This window comes from Aptenodytes patagonicus, unplaced genomic scaffold, assembly GCF_965638725.1.
Source record: "Aptenodytes patagonicus unplaced genomic scaffold, bAptPat1.pri.cur scaffold_94, whole genome shotgun sequence".
NCBI classification, from domain to species: Eukaryota; Metazoa; Chordata; class Aves; order Sphenisciformes; family Spheniscidae; genus Aptenodytes; species Aptenodytes patagonicus.
Window position 1 is genome coordinate 336,533 of NW_027472041.1, and position 22,832 is coordinate 359,364.

Sequence of the window (22,832 nt, forward strand, 5' to 3'; positions counted from 1 at the left end):
CGCACTGGCCATATGGGACTGTTAAAGGGTGAGCGAGTCTTGCTGATCACTCCTTGGCCCTCCAGTCGACGAAACCAGCTTATGGCTGGGAATCGGGGAGTCTCGGTTGGTGCGCTATTGCCGCCGGTGCACCGCTGTGGTAGCGATTGGCACCTGTTGGTCTTTTGACTTTCAGCAACCCCACAACAGAAGGGTCCTCCGAGAGACCAGGCAAGGTAGACAGCTGTTTCCTTTCTTCCGTCTCCAAGGCAGCTATACCAAAAGCCCACCGGTACCCTTTTGGGTCCTTGAAATACCCTCTCCTGAGGTAGTCTATGCCAAGGATGCACGGAGCCTCTGGGCCAGTCACAATGGGGTGCTTTTGCCACTCGTTCCCAGTTAGACTTACTTCGGCTTCCAATACAGTGTTGGGATCTCCCCGTCACTCCAGAAATACAGACGGGTTCTGCCCCTTTATAGCTTGATGGCATTAGGGTACACTGTGCACTGGCGTCTACTAGAACCTCATGCTCCCGTGGGTCCGATGTGCCAGGGCACCGAATCCACACGGTCCAGTAAACCCGGTTGTCCCTTTCCTCCACCTGGCTGGAGGCAGGGCCCCTCTAGTCCTGGTCATAGTATTCGTTTCTCATTTCTTGTAAATACGAGTCAGAAGTCTCTTCAGTAAGGTCAGAAGTAAGATCGGCCCTTCCACCCTGTCTGCGCGCGGCTGCGGGGACACACCCACCCCCACCACACCCACCCCAACCCCCCCCGCTGCTGCGGGGCACCGGAGAGTCTGCGGTCGGGGGGGCCGCACCCACCGGCCGGCGGGTACGGAACTGCAGCGCAGGGAGGAGGAGCGCGCGCGCGCAGGTGTGCGTGTCTGTCTCTCTGTGTCTCTGTGTGTGTGTGTGTGTCTCCGTGTGTGTGTGTGTCTCCGTGTGTGTGTGTGTGTCTGAGCGCGCGTGTGCCGCGGGGGGGGGTGGCGCCTGCAGGATCGCAGATACTTCTTCTAACACGTTTGTTTCATTAAAAACAAAATAATAACCCGGCAAGGGACGCCCCGTCCTGAAGTCTCCCGGCAGACGGCGAACTCGCCCCGGGGGCCGCCGCCTCCACCCGGTCCCCCGCCAGCTAGGGAGGAAAAAAGCCGGCCGGCCGGGCAGACTTGCCGCGAGCCGGACTGGGGGGGCGGTGCGGGGCGGAGACGAGCGGAGCGGAGAGGCTGGACGGGGCGGTGAAGCCGGCGAGCGCACGGCGGCCACCGGTTCGGGGCGGGGCGGGACGGGGGTGGGGTGGGGTGGGGTGGGGTGGTGCGTGTGCCTGTGTGCGCGCGCGTTGAGGGCGGCGGCGGCGGCGGCGGCGGCGGCGGCGGTGGGGGGGTGGGGGGCGTTTAAGGAAACCGAAATTCTTAAAAATGGCTTCTTAATATTTTATTGATTTTCGTTTCTGTTGAAACCGATAAAGAAAACTAACTCTTGCGTGAGACAGTACGTTTAAACTTACTGCCTTGTATTAGAACCGCTTAAATCTGAGAAACGGGGGCGGGGGGAAGAAATGATCCCCCCCGCCCCAGCCCGGCCTGGAGAACAGGGACAGGGTGGCCCTTGTACCAGATTCGCTTAAATCCCGAAAAGGAAAAAAAAAAAAAAAGGAATTGAAAATATCCAGTGACTGCTCCCACACGAAAGGTGCCAGGACTGCAAGCTGTCGCTGGCCCTCACCTTCCCTTGGCAGCCCTTCCACAGCCCCACAAACAGGGGGGCTCTGAGCTTGCCTAGCCACCTGTTGTGGTTTAACCTCAGCCGGCAACTGGGCACCACGCAGCAGCTCGCTCACTCTCCCCGCCCCCGGGGGCATGGGGGAGAGAATCGGAAGAGTAAAAGTGAGAAAACTCCTGGGTTGAGATAAGAACAGTTTAATAATTGAAATAAAGTTATAATAATAATAATAATAATAATAATAATAATAATAATAATAGATTATACAAAGCAAGTGATGCACAATGCAATTGCTCACCACCCGCCGACCGATGCCCAGCCAGTCCCCGAGCAGCGGCCCCCCCGGGCAGCTTTCCCCCAGTTTATATACTGAGCATGACGTCGTATGGTATGGAGTATCCCTTTGGCCAGTTTGGGTCAGCTGCCCTGGCTGTGCCCCCTCCCAGCTTCTTGTGCACCTCCAAGCCGCCTCAGTCGGTAGAGCATGGGAAGCTGAAAAGTCCTTGACTAGTGTAAGCACTACTTAGCAACAACCGAAACATCGGTGTGTTATCAACATTGTTCTCGTACTAAATCCAGACCACAGCACTGTACCAGCTACTAGGAAGAAAATTAACTCTATCCCAGCCAAAACCAGGACAGTATCCACCCCGTATTCTATACCATCTACGTCATGCCCAGGTCCCCCCCTTTCCAATACGTTCCCATTAATCGCCACCCCTTTTCCTGTCTTGTGAGATAAAGATACACACGCACACAGAGATATCATTCCCTTAGTCTATGGGCCATCCCTCTAAAATGTTCGTTGAGTTCATTTAGTCCATGACTTTGGGCTCCGTCTGTCATCATAATCTTTCAGGGCAGGAAAGGTGGAGATGGTATGCGGTGTTGGATTGTTTCATCCACTGTTGAAGTCAGTGCTGGTTCCACCGTCACTGCGCTTTGCTCGGTTTCATTGAAGTTCATTCTTCATTAATCTGGGTGATTCTTATTGTAATACCATTGGTATGGCAAATAATATTACGTAGCAATTAACATCATACAGTTCAAACCCTCGGCTCTTCTCACCCGAGGTCAAACCCCCTTGAGGTGCGCATCGGACTTCCCCATCCTTCTGCGTTACCCGCCAAGTGCACCCAGGTCCTTGAGCCAAACCCATCCCGCGGATGGGTTTGCCTTTGCCCGAGGCAGCAATAACCCAGACTGTCTTCCCCAACGTATTTTTTATGTGCACTACAGGGACTTTATTCCCATCTACAGTACGTAAAAGTTTTGACTGGGCAGGGCCAGCTCGACTGGCAGGTCCCCTAGCGTTGACTAACCAGGTGGCCTTTGCTAAATGTGTATCCCAATGTTTGAACGTCCCACCACCCATCGCTTTCAGTGTAGTCTTTAACAGTCCATTGTATCGCTCGATTTTCCCGGAGGCTGGTGCGTGACAGGGGATGTGATATACCCACTCAATGCCGTGCTCTTTGGCCCAGGTGTCTACGAGGTTCTTTCGGAAATGAGTCCCGTTGTCTGACTCAATTCTTTCTGGGGTGCCATGTCGCCGTAAGACTTGCTTTTCAAGGCCCAGGATAGTGTTCCGGGCGGTGGCATGGGGCACGGGATAGCTTTCCAGCCATCCGGTGGCTGCCTCCACCATTGTAAGCACGTGGGCGCTTGCCTCGGCGGGCTTGTGGGAGCGAGTGCGATATAATCGATCTGCCAGGCCTCCCCATATTTGTATTTTAGCCATCGTCCTCCATAGCAGAGAGGCTTTAACCGCTTGGCTTGCTTGATTGCAGCGCATGTTTCACATTCATGGATGACCTGTGCAATAGTGTCCATGGTCAAGTCCACCCCTTGATCACGAGCCCGTCTGTATGTTGCATCCCTTCCTTGATGGCCTGAGGTGTCATGGGCCCACCGAGCTAGAAATAATTCGCCCTTACGTTGCCAGTCCAGCTCCACCTGAGCCACTTCAATCTCAGCAGCCTGATCCCCCTGCTGGTTGTTCCGACGTTCTTCGGTGGCCCGACGCTTGGGGACGCGAGCATCTACGTGACGGACTTTTACAACCAGGTTCCTCACCCGGGCAGCAGTATCTTGCCGCAATGCGGCAGCCCAGATGGGTTTGCCTCTGCGCTGCCAGCTGCTCCGCTGCCATTGCTGCAACCACCCCCACAGGGCCTTTGCCACCATCCACGAGTCAGTATAGAGAGAGAGCGCTGGCCACTTTTCTCGGTCAGCAATGTCTAAAGCCAGCTGGATGGCCCTTCCTTCTGCAAATTGGCTCGATTCACCTTCTCCTTCAGCAGTTTCTACAACTTGTCGCATGGGACTCCATGCAGCAGCTTTCCACCTCCGACGCTTTCCCACAATGCGACAGGACCCATCAGTGAACAGGGCACATTGTTTCTCGTTTTCTGGTAGTTTATTATACACTGGGGCCTCCTCAGCACGCGTCACCTCCTCCTCTGGCGATATTCCAAAATCTTTGCCTTCTGGCCCATCCACCATCACTTCCAAGATTCCCGGGCGACTGGGGTTTCCTATTCGAGCCCGTTGTGTGATCAGTGCGACCCACTTCACTCCACGTAGCATCAGCTGCATGATGGGTACAGGGGATCCTCCCTTTGGACATCCGGCCCGGCCCCGGCAGTCGGGGTGCCAGGAGGAGCTGTGCTTCAGTGCCGATCACTTCCGAAGCAGCTCGAACCCCTTCATATGCCGCCAATATCTCTTTTGCAGTTGGAGTATAGCGGGCCTCGGGTCCTCTGTATCCCCGACTCCAAAACCCTAGGGGTCGACCTCCAGTCTCCCCTGGTGCTTTCTGCCAGAGGCTCCAGGTAGGGCCGTTCTCCCCGGCTGCGGTGTAGAGCACCTTTTTTACATCTTGTCCTGCCCGGACTGGCCCAAGGGCTGCTGCACGAACTACCTCCCGTTTAATTTGTTCAAAGGCTTGTCGTTGCTCAGGGCCCCATTTGAAATCGTTCTTCTTCCGGGTCACTTGATAGACAGGGCTTACAATCAGACCGTAATTTGGAATCTGCATTCTCCAAAAACCCACACCACCTAAGAAAGCTTGTGTTTCCTTTTTGCTAGTTGGTGGAGACATGGCTGTTATTTTGTTGATCGCATCCTTTGGGATTTGACGACGACCATCTTGCCATTTTCTTCCTAAAAACTGGATCTCCTGTGCAAGTCCCTTGACCTTACTTTGTTTTACGGCCAAACCGGCTCTCAGAAGGATTTGGACTATTTTCTTCCCTTTTTCAAAAACTTCTCCTGCCGTGTTGCCCCACGCAATGATTGGGCATCAATGTATTGGAGGAGATCTGGAGCTTCACCCTGTTCCAGTGCAGTCTGGATCAGTCCATGGCAAATGGTAGCAGGGCTGTGTTTCCACCCCTGGGGCAGTCGGTTCCAGGTGTACTGGACGCCCCTCCAAGTGAAAGCAAACTGTGGCCTGCGCTCTGCTGCCAAAGGGATTGAGAAAAACGCATTAGCGCTATCAGTTGTGGCATACCACTTGGCTGCCTTTGACTCCAGTTCGTATTGAAGTTCTAGCATGTCCGGCACGGCAGCACTCAGCGGCGGCGTGACTTTGCTCAGGCCACGATAGTCTACTGTTAGTCTCCACTCTCCATTAGACTTTCGCACTGGCCATATGGGACTGTTAAAGGGTGAGCGAGTCTTGCTGATCACTCCTTGGCCCTCCAGTCGACGAAACCAGCTTATGGCTGGGAATCGGGGAGTCTCGGTTGGTGCGCTATTGCCGCCGGTGCACCGCTGTGGTAGCGATTGGCACCTGTTGGTCTTTTGACTTTCAGCAACCCCACAACAGAAGGGTCCTCCGAGAGACCAGGCAAGGTAGACAGCTGTTTCCTTTCTTCCGTCTCCAAGGCAGCTATACCAAAAGCCCACCGGTACCCTTTTGGGTCCTTGAAATACCCTCTCCTGAGGTAGTCTATGCCAAGGATGCACGGAGCCTCTGGGCCAGTCACAATGGGGTGCTTTTGCCACCAGTTAGACTTACTTCGGCTTCCAATACAGTGTTGGGATCTCCCCGTCACTCCAGAAATACAGACGGGTTCTGCCCCTTTATAGCTTGATGGCATTAGGGTACACTGTGCACTGGCGTCTACTAGAACCTCATGCTCCCGTGGGTCCGATGTGCCAGGGCACCGAATCCACACGGTCCAGTAAACCCGGTTGTCCCTTTCCTCCACCTGGCTGGAGGCAGGGCCCCTCTAGTCCTGGTCATAGTATTCGTTTCTCATTTCTTGTAAATACGAGTCAGAAGTCTCTTCAGTAAGGTCAGAAGTAAGATCGGCCCTTCCACCCTGTCTGCGCGCGGCTGCGGGGACACACACACCCCCACCACACCCACCCCAACCCCCCCCGCTGCTGCGGGGCACCGGAGAGTCTGCGGTCGGGGGGGCCGCACCCACCGGCCGGCGGGTACGGAACTGCAGCGCAGGGAGGGGGAGCGCGCGCGCGCAGGTGTGCATGTCTGTCTCTCTGTGTCTCTGTGTGTGTGTGTCTCCGTGTGTGTGTGTGTCTCCGTGTGTGTGTGTGTGTCTGAGCGCGCGTGTGCCGCGGGGGGGGGTGGCGCCTGCAGGATCGCAGATACTTCTTCTAACACGTTTGTTTCATTAAAAACAAAATAATAACCCGGCAAGGGACGCCCCGTCCTGAAGTCTCCCGGCAGACGGCGAACTCGCCCCGGGGGCCGCCGCCTCCACCCGGTCCCCCGCCAGCTAGGGAGGAAAAAAGCCGGCCGGCCGGGCAGACTTGCCGCGAGCCGGACTGGGGGGGCGGTGCGGGGCGGAGACGAGCGGAGCGGAGAGGCTGGACGGGGCGGTGAAGCCGGCGAGCGCACGGCGGCCACCGGTTCGGGGCGGGGCGGGACGGGGGTGGGGTGGGGTGGGGTGGGGTGGTGCGTGTGCCTGTGTGCGCGCGCGTTGAGGGCGGCGGCGGCGGCGGCGGCGGCGGCGGTGGGGGGGTGGGGGGCGTTTAAGGAAACCGAAATTCTTAAAAATGGCTTCTTAATATTTTATTGATTTTCGTTTCTGTTGAAACCGATAAAGAAAACTAACTCTTGCGTGAGACAGTACGTTTAAACTTACTGCCTTGTATTAGAACCGCTTAAATCTGAGAAACGGGGGCGGGGGAAAGAAATGATCCCCCCCGCCCCAGCCCGGCCTGGAGAACAGGGACAGGGTGGCCCTTGTACCAGATTCGCTTAAATCCCGAAAAAAGGAAAAAAAAAAAAATAAAAAAATTACCCCCCCGCCTCCCCCCTCGGCCCCCCCGCCGCCCTGCTGAAACAAGGACGGGGTGGCCCTTGCACCAGATTCGCTTAAATCCCGAAAAGGAAAAAAAAAAAAAAAGGAATTGAAAATATCCAGTGACTGCTCCCACACGAAAGGTGCCAGGACTGCAAGCTGTCGCTGGCCCTCACCTTCCCTTGGCAGCCCTTCCACAGCCCCACAAACAGGGGGGCTCTGAGCTTGCCTAGCCACCTGTTGTGGTTTAACCTCAGCCGGCAACTGGGCACCACGCAGCAGCTCGCTCACTCTCCCCGCCCCCGGGGGCATGGGGGAGAGAATCGGAAGAGTAAAAGTGAGAAAACTCCTGGGTTGAGATAAGAACAGTTTAATAATTGAAATAAAGTAATAATAATAATAATAATAATAATAATAGATTATACAAAGCAAGTGATGCACAATGCAATTGCTCACCACCCGCCGACCGATGCCCAGCCAGTCCCCGAGCAGCGGCCCCCCCGGGCAGCTTTCCCCCAGTTTATATACTGAGCATGACGTCGTATGGTATGGAGTATCCCTTTGGCCAGTTTGGGTCAGCTGCCCTGGCTGTGCCCCCTCCCAGCTTCTTGTGCACCTCCAAGCCGCCTCAGTCGGTAGAGCATGGGAAGCTGAAAAGTCCTTGACTAGTGTAAGCACTACTTAGCAACAACCGAAACATCGGTGTGTTATCAACATTGTTCTCGTACTAAATCCAGACCACAGCACTGTACCAGCTACTAGGAAGAAAATTAACTCTATCCCAGCCAAAACCAGGACAGTATCCACCCCGTATTCTATACCATCTACGTCATGCCCAGGTCCCCCCCTTTCCAATACGTTCCCATTAATCGCCACCCCTTTTCCTGTCTTGTGAGATATAGATACACACGCACACAGAGATATCATTCCCTTAGTCTATGGGCCATCCCTCTAAAATGTTCGTTGAGTTCATTTAGTCCATGACTTTGGGCTCCGTCTGTCATCATAATCTTTCAGGGCAGGAAAGGTGGAGATGGTATGTGGTGTTGGATTGTTTCATCCACTGTTGAAGTCAGTGCTGGTTCCACCGTCACTGCGCTTTGCTCGGTTTCATCGAAGTTCATTCTTCATTAATCTGAGTGATTCTTATTGTAATACCATTGGTATGGCAAATAATATTACGTAGCAATTAACATCATACAGTTCAAACCCTCGGCTCTTCTCACCCGAGGTCAAACCCCCTTGAGGTGCGCATCGGACTTCCCCATCCTTCTGCGTTACCCGCCAAGTGCACCCAGGTCCTTGAGCCAAACCCATCCCGCGGATGGGTTTGCCTTTGCCCGAGGCAGCAATAACCCAGACTGTCTTCCCCAACGTATTTTTTATGTGCACTACAGGGACTTTATTCCCATCTACAGTACGTAAAAGTTTTGACTGGGCAGGGCCAGCTCGACTGGCAGGTCCCCTAGCGTTGACTAACCAGGTGGCCTTTGCTAAATGTGTATCCCAATGTTTGAACGTCCCACCACCCATCGCTTTCAGTGTAGTCTTTAACAGTCCATTGTATCGCTCGATTTTCCCGGAGGCTGGTGCGTGACAGGGGATGTGATATACCCACTCAATGCCGTGCTCTTTGGCCCAGGTGTCTACGAGGTTCTTTCGGAAATGAGTCCCGTTGTCTGACTCAATTCTTTCTGGGGTGCCATGTCGCCGTAAGACTTGCTTTTCAAGGCCCAGGATAGTGTTCCGGGCGGTGGCATGGGGCACGGGATAGCTTTCCAGCCATCCGGTGGCTGCCTCCACCATTGTAAGCACGTGGGCGCTTGCCTCGGCGGGCTTGTGGGAGCGAGTGCGATATAATCGATCTGCCAGGCCTCCCCATATTTGTATTTTAGCCATCGTCCTCCATAGCAGAGAGGCTTTAACCGCTTGGCTTGCTTGATTGCAGCGCATGTTTCACATTCATGGATGACCTGTGCAATAGTGTCCATGGTCAAGTCCACCCCTCGATCACGAGCCCGTCTGTATGTTGCATCCCTTCCTTGATGGCCTGAGGTGTCATGGGCCCACCGAGCTAGAAATAATTCGCCCTTACGTTGCCAGTCCAGCTCCACCTGAGCCACTTCAATCTCAGCAGCCTGATCCCCCTGCTGGTTGTTCCGACGTTCTTCGGTGGCCCGACGCTTGGGGACGCGAGCATCTACGTGACGGACTTTTACAACCAGGTTCCTCACCCGGGCAGCAGTATCTTGCCGCAATGCGGCAGCCCAGATGGGTTTGCCTCTGCGCTGCCAGCTGCTCCGCTGCCATTGCTGCAACCACCCCCACAGGGCCTTTGCCACCATCCACGAGTCAGTATAGAGAGAGAGCGCTGGCCACTTTTCTCGGTCAGCAATGTCTAAAGCCAGCTGGATGGCCCTTCCTTCTGCAAATTGGCTCGATTCACCTTCTCCTTCAGCAGTTTCTACAACTTGTCGCATGGGACTCCATGCAGCAGCTTTCCACCTCCGACGCTTTCCCACAATGCGACAGGACCCATCAGTGAACAGGGCACATTGTTTCTCGTTTTCTGGTAGTTTATTATACACTGGGGCCTCCTCAGCACGCGTCACCTCCTCCTCTGGCGATATTCCAAAATCTTTGCCTTCTGGCCCATCCACCATCACTTCCAAGATTCCCGGGCGACTGGGGTTTCCTATTCGAGCCCGTTGTGTGATCAGTGCGACCCACTTCACTCCACGTAGCATCAGCTGCATGATGGGTACAGGGGATCCTCCCTTTGGACATCCGGCCCGGCCCCGGCAGTCGGGGTGCCAGGAGGAGCTGTGCTTCAGTGCCGATCACTTCCGAAGCAGCTCGAACCCCTTCATATGCCGCCAATATCTCTTTTGCAGTTGGAGTATAGCGGGCCTCGGGTCCTCTGTATCCCCGACTCCAAAACCCTAGGGGTCGACCTCCAGTCTCCCCTGGTGCTTTCTGCCAGAGGCTCCAGGTAGGGCCGTTCTCCCCGGCTGCGGTGTAGAGCACCTTTTTTACATCTTGTCCTGCCCGGACTGGCCCAAGGGCTGCTGCACGAACTACCTCCCGTTTAATTTGTTCAAAGGCTTGTCGTTGCTCAGGGCCCCATTTGAAATCGTTCTTCTTCCGGGTCACTTGATAGACAGGGCTTACAATCAGACCGTAATTTGGAATGTGCATTCTCCAAAAACCCACACCACCTAAGAAAGCTTGTGTTTCCTTTTTGCTAGTTGGTGGAGACATGGCTGTTATTTTGTTGATCGCATCCTTTGGGATTTGACGACGACCATCTTGCCATTTTCTTCCTAAAAACTGGATCTCCTGTGCAAGTCCCTTGACCTTACTTTGTTTTACGGCCAAACCGGCTCTCAGAAGGATTTGGACTATTTTCTTCCCTTTTTCAAAAACTTCTCCTGCCGTGTTGCCCCACGCAATGCTTGGGCATCAATGTATTGGAGGAGATCTGGAGCTTCACCCTGTTCCAGTGCAGTCTGGATCAGTCCATGGCAAATGGTAGCAGGGCTGTGTTTCCACCCCTGGGGCAGTCGGTTCCAGGTGTACTGGACGCCCCTCCAAGTGAAAGCAAACTGTGGCCTGCGCTCTGCTGCCAAAGGGATTGAGAAAAACGCATTAGCGCTATCAGTTGTGGCATACCACTTGGCTGCCTTTGACTCCAGTTCGTATTGAAGTTCTAGCATGTCCGGCACGGCAGCACTCAGCGGCGGCGTGACTTTGCTCAGGCCACGATAGTCTACTGTTAGTCTCCACTCTCCATTAGACTTTCGCACTGGCCATATGGGACTGTTAAAGGGTGAGCGAGTCTTGCTGATCACTCCTTGGCCCTCCAGTCGACGAAACCAGCTTATGGCTGGGAATCGGGGAGTCTCGGTTGGTGCGCTATTGCCGCCGGTGCACCGCTGTGGTAGCGATTGGCACCTGTTGGTCTTTTGACTTTCAGCAACCCCACAACAGAAGGGTCCTCCGAGAGACCAGGCAAGGTAGACAGCTGTTTCCTTTCTTCCGTCTCCAAGGCAGCTATACCAAAAGCCCACCGGTACCCTTTTGGGTCCTTGAAATACCCTCTCCTGAGGTAGTCTATGCCAAGGATGCACGGAGCCTCTGGGCCAGTCACAATGGGGTGCTTTTGCCACTCGTTCCCAGTTAGACTTACTTCGGCTTCCAATACAGTGTTGGGATCTCCCCGTCACTCCAGAAATACAGACGGGTTCTGCCCCTTTATAGCTTGATGGCATTAGGGTACACTGTGCACTGGCGTCTACTAGAACCTCATGCTCCCGTGGGTCCGATGTGCCAGGGCACCGAATCCACACGGTCCAGTAAACCCGGTTGTCCCTTTCCTCCACCTGGCTGGAGGCAGGGCCCCTCTAGTCCTGGTCATAGTATTCGTTTCTCATTTCTTGTAAATACGAGTCAGAAGTCTCTTCAGTAAGGTCAGAAGTAAGATCGGCCCTTCCACCCTGTCTGCGCGCGGCTGCGGGGACACACACACCCCCACCACACCCACCCCAACCCCCCCCGCTGCTGCGGGGCACCGGAGAGTCTGCGGTCGGGGGGGCCGCACCCACCGGCCGGCGGGTACGGAACTGCAGCGCAGGGAGGGGGAGCGCGCGCGCGCAGGTGTGCGTGTCTGTCTCTCTGTGTCTCTGTGTGTGTGTGTCTCCGTGTGTGTGTGTGTCTCCGTGTGTGTGTGTGTGTCTGAGCGCGCGTGTGCCGCGGGGGGGGGTGGCGCCTGCAGGATCGCAGATACTTCTTCTAACACGTTTGTTTCATTAAAAACAAAATAATAACCCGGCAAGGGACGCCCCGTCCTGAAGTCTCCCGGCAGACGGCGAACTCGCCCCGGGGGCCGCCGCCTCCACCCGGTCCCCCGCCAGCTAGGGAGGAAAAAAGCCGGCCGGCCGGGCAGACTTGCCGCGAGCCGGACTGGGGGGGCGGTGCGGGGCGGAGACGAGCGGAGCGGAGAGGCTGGACGGGGCGGTGAAGCCGGCGAGCGCACGGCGGCCACCGGTTCGGGGCGGGGCGGGACGGGGGTGGGGTGGGGTGGGGTGGGGTGGTGCGTGTGCCTGTGTGCGCGCGCGTTGAGGGCGGCGGCGGCGGCGGCGGCGGTGGGGGGCGTTTAAGGAAACCGAAATTCTTAAAAATGGCTTCTTAATATTTTATTGATTTTCGTTTCTGTTGAAACCGATAAAGAAAACTAACTCTTGCGTGAGACAGTACGTTTAAACTTACTGCCTTGTATTAGAACCGCTTAAATCTGAGAAACGGGGGCGGGGGGAAGAAATGATCCCCCCCGCCCCAGCCCGGCCTGGAGAACAGGGACAGGGTGGCCCTTGTACCAGATTCGCTTAAATCCCGAAAAAAGGAAAAAAAAAAAAAAAAAAAATTACCCCCCCGCCTCCCCCCTCGGCCCCCCCGCCGCCCTGCTGAAACAAGGACGGGGTGGCCCTTGCACCAGATTCGCTTAAATCCCGAAAAGGAAAAAAAAAAAAAAAGGAATTGAAAATATCCAGTGACTGCTCCCACACGAAAGGTGCCAGGACTGCAAGCTGTCGCTGGCCCTCACCTTCCCTTGGCAGCCCTTCCACAGCCCCACAAACAGGGGGGCTCTGAGCTTGCCTAGCCACCTGTTGTGGTTTAACCTCAGCCGGCAACTGGGCACCACGCAGCAGCTCGCTCACTCTCCCCGCCCCCGGGGGCATGGGGGAGAGAATCGGAAGAGTAAAAGTGAGAAAACTCCTGGGTTGAGATAAGAACAGTTTAATAATTGAAATAAAGTAATAATAATAATAATAATAATAATAATAATAATAATAATAATAATAATAGATTATACAAAGCAAGTGATGCACAATGCAATTGCTCACCACCCGCCAACCGATGCCCAGCCAGTCCCCGAGCAGCGGCCCCCCCGGGCAGCTTTCCCCCAGTTTATATACTGAGCATGACGTCGTATGGTATGGAGTATCCCTTTGGCCAGTTTGGGTCAGCTGCCCTGGCTGTGCCCCCTCCCAGCTTCTTGTGCACCTCCAAGCCGCCTCAGTCGGTAGAGCATGGGAAGCTGAAAAGTCCTTGACTAGTGTAAGCACTACTTAGCAACAACCGAAACATCGGTGTGTTATCAACATTGTTCTCGTACTAAATCCAGACCACAGCACTGTACCAGCTACTAGGAAGAAAATTAACTCTATCCCAGCCAAAACCAGGACAGTATCCACCCCGTATTCTATACCATCTACGTCATGCCCAGGTCCCCCCCTTTCCAATACGTTCCCATTAATCGCCACCCCTTTTCCTGTCTTGTGAGATATAGATACACACGCACACAGAGATATCATTCCCTTAGTCTATGGGCCATCCCTCTAAAATGTTCGTTGAGTTCATTTAGTCCATGACTTTGGGCTCCGTCTGTCATCATAATCTTTCAGGGCAGGAAAGGTGGAGATGGTATGCGGTGTTGGATTGTTTCATCCACTGTTGAAGTCAGTGCTGGTTCCACCGTCACTGCGCTTTGCTCGGTTTCATCGAAGTTCATTCTTCATTAATCTGGGTGATTCTTATTGTAATACCATTGGTATGGCAAATAATATTACGTAGCAATTAACATCATACAGTTCAAACCCTCGGCTCTTCTCACCCGAGGTCAAACCCCCTTGAGGTGCGCATCGGACTTCCCCATCCTTCTGCGTTACCCGCCAAGTGCACCCAGGTCATTGAGCCAAACCCATCCCGCGGATGGGTTTGCCTTTGCCCGAGGCAGCAATAACCCAGACTGTCTTCCCCAACGTATTTTTTATGTGCACTACAGGGACTTTATTCCCATCTACAGTACGTAAAAGTTTTGACTGGGCAGGGCCAGCTCGACTGGCAGGTCCCCTAGCGTTGACTAACCAGGTGGCCTTTGCTAAATGTGTATCCCAATGTTTGAACGTCCCACCACCCATCGCTTTCAGTGTAGTCTTTAACAGTCCATTGTATCGCTCGATTTTCCCGGAGGCTGGTGCGTGACAGGGGATGTGATATACCCACTCAATGCCGTGCTCTTTGGCCCAGGTGTCTACGAGGTTCTTTCGGAAATGAGTCCCGTTGTCTGACTCAATTCTTTCTGGGGTGCCATGTCGCCGTAAGACTTGCTTTTCAAGGCCCAGGATAGTGTTCCGGGCGGTGGCATGGGGCACGGGATAGCTTTCCAGCCATCCGGTGGCTGCCTCCACCATTGTAAGCACGTGGGCGCTTGCCTCGGCGGGCTTGTGGGAGCGAGTGCGATATAATCGATCTGCCAGGCCTCCCCATATTTGTATTTTAGCCATCGTCCTCCATAGCAGAGAGGCTTTAACCGCTTGGCTTGCTTGATTGCAGCGCATGTTTCACATTCATGGATGACCTGTGCAATAGTGTCCATGGTCAAGTCCACCCCTCGATCACGAGCCCGTCTGTATGTTGCATCCCTTCCTTGATGGCCTGAGGTGTCATGGGCCCACCGAGCTAGAAATAATTCGCCCTTACGTTGCCAGTCCAGCTCCACCTGAGCCACTTCAATCTTAGCAGCCTGATCCCCCTGCTGGTTGTTCCGACGTTCTTCGGTGGCCCGACGCTTGGGGACGCGAGCATCTACGTGACGGACTTTTACAACCAGGTTCCTCACCCGGGCAGCAGTATCTTGCCGCAATGCGGCAGCCCAGATGGGTTTGCCTCTGCGCTGCCAGCTGCTCCGCTGCCATTGCTGCAACCACCCCCACAGGGCCTTTGCCACCATCCACGAGTCAGTATAGAGAGAGAGCGCTGGCCACTTTTCTCGGTCAGCAATGTCTAAAGCCAGCTGGATGGCCCTTCCTTCTGCAAATTGGCTCGATTCACCTTCTCCTTCAGCAGTTTCTACAACTTGTCGCATGGGACTCCATGCAGCAGCTTTCCACCTCCGACGCTTTCCCACAATGCGACAGGACCCATCAGTGAACAGGGCACATTGTTTCTCGTTTTCTGGTAGTTTATTATACACTGGGGCCTCCTCAGCACGCGTCACCTCCTCCTCTGGCGATATTCCAAAATCTTTGCCTTCTGGCCCATCCACCATCACTTCCAAGATTCCCGGGCGACTGGGGTTTCCTATTCGAGCCCGTTGTGTGATCAGTGCGACCCACTTCACTCCACGTAGCATCAGCTGCATGATGGGTACAGGGGATCCTCCCTTTGGACATCCGGCCCGGCCCCGGCAGTCGGGGTGCCAGGAGGAGCTGTGCTTCAGTGCCGATCACTTCCGAAGCAGCTCGAACCCCTTCATATGCCGCCAATATCTCTTTTGCAGTTGGAGTATAGCGGGCCTCGGGTCCTCTGTATCCCCGACTCCAAAACCCTAGGGGTCGACCTCCAGTCTCCCCTGGTGCTTTCTGCCAGAGGCTCCAGGTAGGGCCGTTCTCCCCGGCTGCGGTGTAGAGCACCTTTTTTACATCTTGTCCTGCCCGGACTGGCCCAAGGGCTGCTGCACGAACTACCTCCCGTTTAATTTGTTCAAAGGCTTGTCGTTGCTCAGGGCCCCATTTGAAATCGTTCTTCTTCCGGGTCACTTGATAGACAGGGCTTACAATCAGACCGTAATTTGGAATCTGCATTCTCCAAAAACCCACACCACCTAAGAAAGCTTGTGTTTCCTTTTTGCTAGTTGGTGGAGACATGGCTGTTATTTTGTTGATCGCATCCTTTGGGATTTGACGACGACCATCTTGCCATTTTCTTCCTAAAAACTGGATCTCCTGTGCAAGTCCCTTGACCTTACTTTGTTTTACGGCCAAACCGGCTCTCAGAAGGATTTGGACTATTTTCTTCCCTTTTTCAAAAACTTCTCCTGCCGTGTTGCCCCACGCAATGCTTGGGCATCAATGTATTGGAGGAGATCTGGAGCTTCACCCTGTTCCAGTGCAGTCTGGATCAGTCCATGGCAAATGGTAGCAGGGCTGTGTTTCCACCCCTGGGGCAGTCGGTTCCAGGTGTACTGGACGCCCCTCCAAGTGAAAGCAAACTGTGGCCTGCGCTCTGCTGCCAAAGGGATTGAGAAAAACGCATTAGCGCTATCAGTTGTGGCATACCACTTGGCTGCCTTTGACTCCAGTTCGTATTGAAGTTCTAGCATGTCCGGCACGGCAGCACTCAGCGGCGGCGTGACTTTGCTCAGGCCACGATAGTCTACTGTTAGTCTCCACTCTCCATTAGACTTTCGCACTGGCCATATGGGACTGTTAAAGGGTGAGCGAGTCTTGCTGATCACTCCTTGGCCCTCCAGTCGACGAAACCAGCTTATGGCTGGGAATCGGGGAGTCTCGGTTGGTGCGCTATTGCCGCCGGTGCACCGCTGTGGTAGCGATTGGCACCTGTTGGTCTTTTGACTTTCAGCAACCCCACAACAGAAGGGTCCTCCGAGAGACCAGGCAAGGTAGACAGCTGTTTCCTTTCTTCCGTCTCCAAGGCAGCTATACCAAAAGCCCACCGGTACCCTTTTGGGTCCTTGAAATACCCTCTCCTGAGGTAGTCTATGCCAAGGATGCACGGAGCCTCTGGGCCAGTCACAATGGGGTGCTTTTGCCACTCGTTCCCAGTTAGACTTACTTCGGCTTCCAATACAGTGTTGGGATCTCCCCGTCACTCCAGAAATACAGACAGGTTCTGCCCCTTTATAGCTTGATGGCATTAGGGTACACTGTGCACTGGCGTCTACTAGAACCTCATGCTCCCGTGGGTCCGATGTGCCAGGGCACCGAATCCACACGGTCCAGTAAACCCGGTTGTCCCTTTCCTCCACCTGGCTGGAGGCAGGGCCCCTCTAGTCCTGGTCATAGTATTCGTTTCTCATTTCTTGTAAATACGAGTCAGAAGTCTCTTCAGTAAGGTCAGAAGTAAGATCGGCCCTTCCACCCTGTCTGCGCGCGGCTGCGGGGACACACACACCCCCACCACACCCACCCCAACCCCCCCCGCTGCTGCGGGGCACCGGAGAGTCTGCGGTCGGGGGGGCCGCACCCACCGGCCGGCGGGTACGGAACTGCAGCGCAGGGAGGGGGAGCGCGCGCGCGCAGGTGTGCGTGTCTGTCTCTCTGTGTCTCTGTGTGTGTGTGTCTCCGTGTGTGTGTGTGTCTCCGTGTGTGTGTGTGTCTCCGTGTGTGTGTGTGTGTCTGAGCGCGCGTGTGCCGCGGGGGGGGGTGGCGCCTGCAGGATCGCAGATACTTCTTCTAACACGTTTGTTTCATTAAAAACAAAATAATAACCCGGCAAGGGACGCCCCGTCCTGAAGTCTCCCGGCAGACGGCGAACTCGCCCCGGGGGCCGCCGCCTCCACCCGGTCCCCCGCCAGCTAGGGAGGAAAAAAGCCGGCCGGCCGGGCAGACTTGCCGCGAGCCGGACTGGGGGGGCGGTGCGGGGCGGAGACGAGCGGAGCGGAGAGGCTGGACGGGGCGGTGAAGCCGGCGAGCGCACGGCGGCCACCGGTTCGGGGCGGGGCGGGACGGGGGTGGGGTGGGGTGGGGTGGGGTGGGGTGGGGTGGTGCGTGTGCCTGTGTGCGCGCGCGTTGAGGGCGGCGGCGGCGGCGGCGGCGGCGGTGGGGGGGTGGGGGGCGTTTAAGGAAACCGAAATTCTTAAAAATGGCTTCTTAATATTTTATTGATTTTCGTTTCTGTTGAAACCGATAAAGAAAACTAACTCTTGCGTGAGACAGTACGTTTAAACTTACTGCCTTGTATTAGAACCGCTTAAATCTGAGAAACGGGGGCGGGGGGAAGAAATGATCCCCCCCGCCCCAGCCCGGCCTGGAGAACAGGGACAGGGTGGCCCTTGTACCAGATTCGCTTAAATCCCGAAAAGGAAAAAAAAAAAAAAAGGAATTGAAAATATCCAGTGACTGCTCCCACACGAAAGGTGCCAGGACTGCAAGCTGTCGCTGGCCCTCACCTTCCCTTGGCAGCCCTTCCACAGCCCCACAAACAGGGGGGCTCTGAGCTTGCCTAGCCACCTGTTGTGGTTTAACCTCAGCCGGCAACTGGGCACCACGCAGCAGCTCGCTCACTCTCCCCGCCCCCGGGGGCATGGGGGAGAGAATCGGAAGAGTAAAAGTGAGAAAACTCCTGGGTTGAGATAAGAACAGTTTAATAATTGAAATAAAGTAATAATAATAATAATAATAATAATAATAATAATAATAATAATAGATTATACAAAGCAAGTGATGCACAATGCAATTGCTCACCACCCGCCGACCGATGCCCAGCCAGTCCCCGAGCAGCGGCCCCCCCGGGCAGCTTTCCCCCAGTTTATATACTGAGCATGACGTCGTATGGTATGGAGTATCCCTTTGGCCAGTTTGGGTCAGCTGCCCTGGCTGTGCCCCCTCCCAGCTTCTTGTGCACCTCCAAGCCGCCTCAGTCGGTAGAGCATGGGAAGCTGAAAAGTCCTTGACTAGTGTAAGCACTACTTAGCAACAACCGAAACATCGGTGTGTTATCAACATTGTTCTCGTACTAAATCCAGACCACAGCACTGTACCAGCTACTAGGAAGAAAATTAACTCTATCCCAGCCAAAACCAGGACAGTATCCACCCCGTATTCTATACCATCTACGTCATGCCCAGGTCCCCCCCTTTCCAATACGTTCCCATTAATCGCCACCCCTTTTCCTGTCTTGTGAGATATAGATACACACGCACACAGAGATATCATTCCCTTAGTCTATGGGCCATCCCTCTAAAATGTTCGTTGAGTTCATTTAGTCCATGACTTTGGGCTCCGTCTGTCATCATAATCTTTCAGGGCAGGAAAGGTGGAGATGGTATGCGGTGTTGGATTGTTTCATCCACTGTTGAAGTCAGTGCTGGTTCCACCGTCACTGCGCTTTGCTCGGTTTCATTGAAGTTCATTCTTCATTAATCTGGGTGATTCTTATTGTAATACCATTGGTATGGCAAATAATATTACGTAGCAATTAACATCATACAGTTCAAACCCTCGGCTCTTCTCACCCGAGGTCAAACCCCCTTGAGGTGCGCATCGGACTTCCCCATCCTTCTGCGTTACCCGCCAAGTGCACCCAGGTCCTTGAGCCAAACCCATCCCGCGGATGGGTTTGCCTTTGCCCGAGGCAGCAATAACCCAGACTGTCTTCCCCAACGTATTTTTTATGTGCACTACAGGGACTTTATTCCCATCTACAGTACGTAAAAGTTTTGACTGGGCAGGGCCAGCTCGACTGGCAGGTCCCCTAGCGTTGACTAACCAGGTGGCCTTTGCTAAATGTGTATCCCAATGTTTGAACGTCCCACCACCCATCGCTTTCAGTGTAGTCTTTAACAGTCCATTGTATCGCTCGATTTTCCCGGAGGCTGGTGCGTGACAGGGGATGTGATATACCCACTCAATGCCGTGCTCTTTGGCCCAGGTGTCTACGAGGTTCTTTCGGAAATGAGTCCCGTTGTCTGACTCAATTCTTTCTGGGGTGCCATGTCGCCGTAAGACTTGCTTTTCAAGGCCCAGGATAGTGTTCCGGGCGGTGGCATGGGGCACGGGATAGCTTTCCAGCCATCCGGTGGCTGCCTCCACCATTGTAAGCACGTGGGCGCTTGCCTCGGCGGGCTTGTGGGAGCGAGTGCGATATAATCGATCTGCCAGGCCTCCCCATATTTGTATTTTAGCCATCGTCCTCCATAGCAGAGAGGCTTTAACCGCTTGGCTTGCTTGATTGCAGCGCATGTTTCACATTCATGGATGACCTGTGCAATAGTGTCCATGGTCAAGTCCACCCCTCGATCACGAGCCCGTCTGTATGTTGCATCCCTTCCTTGATGGCCTGAGGTGTCATGGGCCCACCGAGCTAGAAATAATTCGCCCTTACGTTGCCAGTCCAGCTCCACCTGAGCCACTTCAATCTTAGCAGCCTGATCCCCCTGCTGGTTGTTCCGACGTTCTTCGGTGGCCCGACGCTTGGGGACGCGAGCATCTACGTGACGGACTTTTACAACCAGGTTCCTCACCCGGGCAGCAGTATCTTGCCGCAATGCGGCAGCCCAGATGGGTTTGCCTCTGCGCTGCCAGCTGCTCCGCTGCCATTGCTGCAACCACCCCCACAGGGCCTTTGCCACCATCCACGAGTCAGTATAGAGAGAGAGCGCTGGCCACTTTTCTCGGTCAGCAATGTCTAAAGCCAGCTGGATGGCCCTTCCTTCTGCAAATTGGCTCGATTCACCTTCTCCTTCAGCAGTTTCTACAACTTGTCGCATGGGACTCCATGCAGCAGCTTTCCACCTCCGACGCTTTCCCACAATGCGACAGGACCCATCAGTGAACAGGGCACATTGTTTCTCGTTTTCTGGTAGTTTATTATACACTGGGGCCTCCTCAGCACGCGTCACCTCCTCCTCTGGCGATATTCCAAAATCTTTGCCTTCTGGCCCATCCACCATCACTTCCAAGATTCCCGGGCGACTGGGGTTTCCTATTCGAGCCCGTTGTGTGATCAGTGCGACCCACTTCACTCCACGTAGCATCAGCTGCATGATGGGTACAGGGGATCCTCCCTTTGGACATCCGGCCCGGCCCCGGCAGTCGGGGTGCCAGGAGGAGCTGTGCTTCAGTGCCGATCACTTCCGAAGCAGCTCGAACCCCTTCATGTGCCGCCAATATCTCTTTTGCAGTTGGAGTATAGCGGGCCTCGGGTCCTCTGTATCCCCGACTCCAAAACCCTAGGGGTCGACCTCCAGTCTCCCCTGGTGCTTTCTGCCAGAGGCTCCAGGTAGGGCCGTTCTCCCCGGCTGCAGTGTAGAGCACCTTTTTTACATCTTGTCCTGCCCGGACTGGCCCAAGGGCTGCTGCACGAACTACCTCCCGTTTAATTTGTTCAAAGGCTTGTCGTTGCTCAGGGCCCCATTTGAAATCGTTCTTCTTCCGGGTCACTTGATAGACAGGGCTTACAATCAGACCGTAATTTGGAATGTGCATTCTCCAAAAACCCACACCACCTAAGAAAGCTTGTGTTTCCTTTTTGCTAGTTGGTGGAGACATGGCTGGTATTTTGTTGATCGCATCCTTTGGGATTTGACGACGACCATCTTGCCATTTTCTTCCTAAAAACTGGATCTCCTGTGCAAGTCCCTTGACCTTACTTTGTTTTACGGCCAAACCGGCTCTCAGAAGGATTTGGACTATTTTCTTCCCTTTTTCAAAAACTTCTCCTGCCGTGTTGCCCCACGCAATGCTTGGGCATCAATGTATTGGAGGAGATCTGGAGCTTCACCCTGTTCCAGTGCAGTCTGGATCAGTCCATGGCAAATGGTAGCAGGGCTGTGTTTCCACCCCTGGGGCAGTCGGTTCCAGGTGTACTGGACGCCCCTCCAAGTGAAAGCAAACTGTGGCCTGCGCTCTGCTGCCAAAGGGATTGAGAAAAACGCATTAGCGCTATCAGTTGTGGCATACCACTTGGCTGCCTTTGACTCCAGTTCGTATTGAAGTTCTAGCATGTCCGGCACGGCAGCACTCAGCGGCGGCGTGACTTTGCTCAGGCCACGATAGTCTACTGTTAGTCTCCACTCTCCATTAGACTTTCGCACTGGCCATATGGGACTGTTAAAGGGTGAGCGAGTCTTGCTGATCACTCCTTGGCCCTCCAGTCGACGAAACCAGCTTATGGCTGGGAATCGGGGAGTCTCGGTTGGTGCGCTATTGCCGCCGGTGCACCGCTGTGGTAGCGATTGGCACCTGTTGGTCTTTTGACTTTCAGCAACCCCACAACAGAAGGGTCCTCCGAGAGACCAGGCAAGGTAGACAGCTGTTTCCTTTCTTCCGTCTCCAAGGCAGCTATACCAAAAGCCCACCGGTACCCTTTTGGGTCCTTGAAATACCCTCTCCTGAGGTAGTCTATGCCAAGGATGCACGGAGCCTCTGGGCCAGTCACAATGGGGTGCTTTTGCCACTCATTCCCAGTTAGACTTACTTCGGCTTCCAATACAGTGTTGGGATCTCCCCGTCACTCCAGAAATACAGACGGGTTCTGCCCCTTTATAGCTTGATGGCATTAGGGTACACTGTGCACTGGCGTCTACTAGAACCTCATGCTCCCGTGGGTCCGATGTGCCAGGGCACCGAATCCACACGGTCCAGTAAACCCGGTTGTCCCTTTCCTCCACCTGGCTGGAGGCAGGGCCCCTCTAGTCCTGGTCATAGTATTCGTTTCTCATTTCTTGTAAATACGAGTCAGAAGTCTCTTCAGTAAGGTCAGAAGTAAGATCGGCCCTTCCACCCTGTCTGCGCGCGGCTGCGGGGACACACACACCCCCACCACACCCACCCCAACCCCCCCCGCTGCTGCGGGGCACCGGAGAGTCTGCGGTCGGGGGGGCCGCACCCACCGGCCGGCGGGTACGGAACTGCAGCGCAGGGAGGGGGAGCGCGCGCGCGCAGGTGTGCGTGTCTGTCTCTCTGTGTCTCTCTGTGTGTGTGTCTCCGTGTGTGTGTGTGTCTCCGTGTGTGTGTGTGTGTCTGAGCGCGCGTGTGCCGCGGGGGGGGGGTGGCGCCTGCAGGATCGCAGATACTTCTTCTAACACGTTTGTTTCATTAAAAACAAAATAATAACCCGGCAAGGGACGCCCCGTCCTGAAGTCTCCCGGCAGACGGCGAACTCGCCCCGGGGGCCGCCGCCTCCACCCGGTCCCCCGCCAGCTAGGGAGGAAAAAAGCCGGCCGGCCGGGCAGACTTGCCGCGAGCCGGACTGGGGGGGCGGTGCGGGGCGGAGACGAGCGGAGCGGAGAGGCTGGACGGGGCGGTGAAGCCGGCGAGCGCACGGCGGC